We start from the raw sequence: 6,108 nt of genomic DNA on the forward strand, positions 1-6,108 counted from the left end.
AGACCCACAGGTTGGGCGGTGCTGATTGGTCAGGCCTGGGTTTCCTCCCCTGGAATGAGGAAGCAGGGGAGGGGTGGTTCCCCTGAGGAAAATCAGAAAAATGGGATGGATCCTAGCAGGCAACACAACAGATGTACCTCTGTACTCACTGGATTACGTGCTCCTTGAGGGCAGGGGCTTGTGACCTAATATACCTTTGCACTCCTGGGGCCCCGCCTGGCACACAGCAGGCACTCAATGGCTGTGAGCATCCTTTCCCCTTGTCCATCCCACTCTCTCTTCTGGAGCCTGGTTCATCTCCCCAAAACAAGGAGTTCTGTGCGGAGGTAGAGGTTCCTACGAAGTGACCTGGGCTTCCAGAAGGAAAGTACCGCGTTTACCACAGACAAAACAACAGGAAATGTGGGAACCATCCAAAAGTCCCACGTGGGTGGGTGAATGATCGAGAGAATGGGGTCCATCCATACGATGGGCTATTACTCAGCCATAAAAAGGAAAGAAGAACCGACACATGCTGCTACAGCATGGCCGAACCCCGAAGATATGATGCTAAGTGAAAGAAGCCAGTCACAAAAAGGCCATACATTGTATGTTTCCGTTTATATGAAATGTCCAAAACAGGAAAATCCACAGAGACAGAGAGTAGATTAGTGCGTACCTCGGGCTCTGGTGGGGAGTTAGGAGGAAACGGGGGGGGGGGGGCGACTGTTAATGGGGTTTCTGTCTGGAGCGAAATGGATGTTCTGAGACTAGACAGAAGGTATGGTTGCCTGTATCTGTGAATATACTAAAAGCCACTGCATTGTTCCCTTTAAAGGCATGGATTTTACGGCATGTGAACTATATCTCAACAAAGCTGCTTAAAACAAATGAACAGGGAAGAGTTTTTCAGTTGTCTGAGGTACAGTCCAGAAACAGCCAACTCAGCACAGCCGGCGTAAGACGGCGGAAAGAACAGCCAAGAGAGGCTGTGAGATTCGGTCATTTGCTGAAGCTGGTCGGGGTTGGGTTTTGCTTTTTCCTCGACCATATTTCCACCCTGAACAATATCAAGCAAATGTCACGTCTTGGAGAAAGAGCAGAGCGGTGCGTGACATCATTTGCTAGCCTGGCACTATCAGCTGGCCTTGGCGTTCTCCCGTGGAAATAACAATTTCACAGAACATCACCATGAGACAAGGCCACTCTGTGACAGTGATGGAACAAGACAGAACACGAACATGGTCCAGGCCACAAAATACCGCGCGTCTCTCTCTCTCACGGCTGATAATGTGTGACAGCTGCTTCTTTACCAGTGACAGCTCTGGCCTCGCTCTGGTCTGTCCTCTGTCCGGATAAGATCTATTTAAGAGCCCCAATCCTAGAATTACCCCTGCTTTCTGCCAGCACCTACTCTAGAGCAAACTCCCAGATCCTTAAACTCTCCCCAGAATCACCCAGCCAAAGCCCAAACCCTGTAACGGTTTCTTTCCTACACCCTAACATTCTTACTGGGACGCACCATGGTTGCCCCTGGTGTATATTCTCCTGGGTGCGAGTAATAAACCCCCTGGCTTAACTCCTGGTGTGTTCCTGGTGCTCTTTGGCTGGAGGACATTGACAGCTTCCCAACACCCACTTTTTATTTATTTACTTACCCCAAAGCCAGCTCCAAGAATGCACAGAGGTCAACAAAGTGCTCTCTGGCCTCGGATAGACCTGGGTTGAACCTCAGCTGAGCCACTTCCTGTGTGACCTGTGACAAGTTAATTTACCTCTCTGAGCCTCCGTTTCTCTGCTATGAAATCATATCATGCTTCTGCTTGAAAACCCTAGAGTGGCTCCTAAGCTCATTCAGGACCAGATCCATAGAGTGTACCGTTCCCTGGGGGCCCAACGTGTATATTCAGGCCCCACTCGCTCCTCTCCCTTCCCACACTTCCCCTCAGCTCCCCTCAAGCCCCACGGACCCCTGCGATGACTCCACCACTCCAGGCACACTCCTGACTCAGGGGCTCTGCACGTCCGTCCTGTCCCCTTTTCCTGGAACCATCTTCTCCCGAGTTTCCTTGTGCCTCCCTCCCTCACTTTCCCCACGTCTCTGCTCCAAGGTCCCCTCCTGAAGGAAAAGCCTCCCAATTCTGTCACCCTCTAAGCCAGTGGTTCTCAAACTCGGGTGAACAACCGAATCTCCCAGGGACGTTGGTAAGATTAGAAAGGCCCAGGCCCACCCTGCTTCATCGCTGCAGGTGGGAATCTAAGATGGCTCCGCCACTCGGGAAAACAGTTTGGCGGTTTCTGGAAAAGTTAAACACCCACTTCCCATGTGGCCCAGACACTCTACTTCTAGACATTTACCTCGAAGAAAGGAAAGCACACGTCCTGTACGTGAACATTCAGAGTCTTTGAATTAGACAAATACTGGCAACGACCCAAATGTTCAGCAACAGGTGAGCAGATGAATAAATCATGGTATGTCCGTACAGTGGAATATTACTCAGCAATCCAAAGCAATGAGCTATTTATACACACAACAATTTGAACGAATCAAAGCCAGACCGAAAAAAGTACATTCCGCTTATTCCTCGTTTTGGATGATTTTGAGTAAAGCTGCTATAAACACTCTCATCTCCTTTCTGTTGGCTATAAACCTAGGAGCAGATTGGCTGGGTCAGAGAGTAGGCATACGTTTAGATTTGGAAAACTGCCCGTTTTCCAAAATGATTTTACCAGTTACACTCCTGACAGCATTCATTGTGTGAAGGCTCTGACCTTGGCAAGTATGAAAACTGAATAAGGGGGCTAGTAGGGTTGAAGTGTGGAAAATAAAGAAGAGCTAGACCCCCTCCTCCCAACCCCCAAAGAACAATGGAAACCATGGAAAGGGTTTAAATCAAGAAATGGCATGGGCAAAAGTGCACGTTAGAAGGATGCGTGGCTGCGGGGTGCAGAGCACACGGTGAAAGGCGAGGTGTGCTTTTTACTGCCTGCAATGTGAGTTGTGGCTGGCTGCAGCCTTCCTTCTTGCTGCCTCATTTATAGGCAGGAATGGGGTGCTGGGCAGATGAGGACATAACGTGTGTTGGCCACTCCTCATAAAGTCGAAAGAATAAAAAATTAAGCGTCAATTGGCACAGCAACATTGTTTAAAATAGCCCAAACCAGGAAATAGCGAATGCCTGTCAAGGAAGAAATGATCGGGTAAATTACACGACATCCATAAAACAGAAAACTATACAGTCATTTAAAAGAATGAGGCATGTATTATCTATTAAAAAATAACGAGATGGGTCTATATATGTTGAGTTGGAAGATGATTATAGGATATGATGACATAAAAAAAGCAAAGTGCATCCTAATATGTATGTCATGCTTCCATTTAAAATATAAATGTGTGTTTAGATATATATGCTTATGGTCAGCAAAAAGTCTTGGGCCAAAGTGTCAACAGTAGTTACCTGGGAGTAGAAATGATGGGATGGGGTCAGTCAGGTGGCTCAGTTGGTTAAGAGTTCGCTCAAGAGTGCAAGCTCTGAGCAACAGGGCCGCTGGTTCGATTCCTGGCCTGAGCTGAACTGCTGCTGAGCTGCCAACAGGTGGCAGGATGGCTCAGCTTAAAAAAAAAAAAAAAGAAAAGAAATGATGGGATGGGAGGAATTCTACTAAACAATTTTGTAAATGGATTATGCATATGGCAGACCCAGATCCGCTCATCTCACCTGCACCCTCCCCCACCCNTAAGCCTGACCAATCAGCAACTTCTATCTCCCTAAATACAGTGATTGGTCCAGGGATGGGCATGTGTCCCAAGCTGAGCCAATGACATGCAATGAAAATTCACTGAATTTTCTCAGGTTATTAAACCAGGAGGATGTAACCCTAGAGGTCCTGGAAGCCACCTTTGCCACACTGTGTAGAGAACCTGCATGAAAATGATGTTAACATTATACAAACCTGAAGCCGAGGGTTGAAGAACAACAGAAGTCAGATGCCATTGCTGAGTCCCTGGATCCAGCTGTGCCTGAAGTCCACATCCTGGATTTCTCATTCTCATACCTTTTTGCTTAGGCCAGTTTGAGTTGAAGAGTTTTGACAAACTCTAGAAATCCAAAGCAAGGTGTTACAACTACGGAGACTTCCCCATGTCTGTTTGGAGATGCTCATGATAAGCTGGCTCAATGCTATATATGCTTTAAAATAATTTAGGTCAATTCATTGGTGGCATGGATTAGACATTTTGACAGTGCATAAGGAGAGCCTATGTTTTCAAAGACTAGGTTATGGGGTAGAAAGTACTGATCACTTTGTTAGCCCTGTCATTTAAGGGATCCTACTCAATTGCTTCCTGGGAGGGACTTTAGTTCCTCACCTGTAAAACGGGTACTGTCTCCCCAGGAAGGTTGCTTGCCTGCCCACTCTGCAGACTGAGTCAGCTACTCTCATTCTGAGTTTCAACAAAACCCTGTGTGTGGTTCTATCCTGTTATTTTATTTTTTTAATATTCATATATCATTTATATACCACACAATTCACCCATTTAAGTATACAGTTTAGTGGTTTTAGTTATATTCACAGAGTTGTGCAACCATCTCCATAATCTATTTTCTTTTTAATTCTTAAAGATCACTGGTTCATGCAGCTACAAAGCCTAGACGTAGCAAAAAAAAATAAGGCACAGCTTGATCCAGTTGCTCAAATGACATCCCGGGATGCGGTCTAATCTCCCATACCTTGGCCCTGGCTTGCCTTCTTACTCGGGCTGGCTCTCCTGAAAAAAAAAAAAAAAACAAAGGCTTCCAGCCGATTTTCTCAGCAACTCACTAGGAAAAAACTACCAAACAAAATGATAATTTCCTTTTTTCAAGAGGCCAGGAAAAGTGTCATGGACTCTCATTGGACTGTCCAAGGTCAGTGCCCATCCCTGAGCCAACCACCAGACCCACAGGTTGGGCGGTGCTGATTGGTCAGGCCTGGGTTTCCTCCCCTGGAATGAGGAAGCAGGGGAGGGGTGGTTCCCCTGAGGAAAATCAGAAAAATGGGATGGATCCTAGCAGGCAACACAACAGATGTACCTCTGTACTCACTGGATTACGTGCTCCTTGAGGGCAGGGGCTTGTGACCTAATATACCTTTGCACTCCTGGGGCCCCGCCTGGCACACAGCAGGCACTCAATGGCTATGAGCATCCTTTCCCCTTGTCCATCCCACTCTCTCTTCTGGAGCCTGGTTCATCTCCCCAAAACAAGGAGTTCTGTGCGGAGGTAGAGGTTCCTACGAAGTGACCTGGGCTTCCAGAAGGAAAGTACCGCGTTTACCACAGACAAAACAACAGGAAAGATGGGAACCATCCAAAAGTCCCACGTGGGTGGGTGAATGGATCGAGAGAATGGGGTCCATCCATACGATGGGCTATTACTCAGCCATAAAAAGGAAAGAAGAACCGACACATGCTGCTACAGCATGGCCGAACCCCGAAGATATGATGCTAAGTGAAAGAAGCCAGTCACAAAAAGGCCATACATTGTATGTTTCCGTTTATATGAAATGTCCAAAACAGGAAAATCCACAGAGACAGAGAGTAGATTAGTGCGTACCTCGGGCTCTGGTGGGGAGTTAGGAGGAAACGGGGGGGGGGGGGCGACTGTTAATGGGGTTTCTGTCTGGAGCGAAATGGATGTTCTGAGACTAGACAGAAGGTATGGTTGCCTGTATCTGTGAATATACTAAAAGCCACTGCATTGTTCCCTTTAAAGGCATGGATTTTACGGCATGTGAACTATATCTCAACAAAGCTGCTTAAAACAAATGAACAGGGAAGAGTTTTTCAGTTGTCTGAGGTACAGTCCAGAAACAGCCAACTCAGCACAGCCGGCGTAAGACGGCGGAAAGAACAGCCAAGAGAGGCTGTGAGATTCGGTCATTTGCTGAAGCTGGTCGGGGTTGGGTTTTGCTTTTTCCTCGACCATATTTCCACCCTGAACAATATCAAGCAAATGTCACGTCTTGGAGAAAGAGCAGAGCGGTGCGTGACATCATTTGCTAGCCTGGCACTATCAGCTGGCCTTGGCGTTCTCCCGTGGAAATAACAATTTCACAGAACATCACCATGAGACAAGGCCACTCTGTGAC

The 6,108-nt window shown here is 47.2% G+C and overlaps 1 long non-coding RNA gene across 4 annotated transcripts in view; it reads right to left on the bottom strand.

Annotated features, from left to right (window-relative positions):
* LOC109386097 (uncharacterized) overlaps positions 1 to 6,108 on the bottom strand; it is a 15,659-nt gene that overhangs the window by 2,086 nt on the left and 7,465 nt on the right. For 2 of the 4 annotated variants that reach the window (XR_002124730.1, XR_002124731.1), the window contains exon 2: positions 3,934 to 4,078. This is a non-coding gene — a long non-coding RNA (uncharacterized LOC109386097). Of the gene's footprint in view, positions 1 to 3,933; positions 4,079 to 4,709; positions 4,900 to 6,108 lie in introns of those variants that run through there. The other 2 variants (XR_002124729.1, XR_002124728.1) reach the window with 2 other exon arrangements.

Source organism: Hipposideros armiger, unplaced genomic scaffold, assembly GCF_001890085.2.
Source record: "Hipposideros armiger isolate ML-2016 unplaced genomic scaffold, ASM189008v1 scaffold_128, whole genome shotgun sequence".
NCBI lineage: Eukaryota > Metazoa > Chordata > Mammalia > Chiroptera > Hipposideridae > Hipposideros > Hipposideros armiger.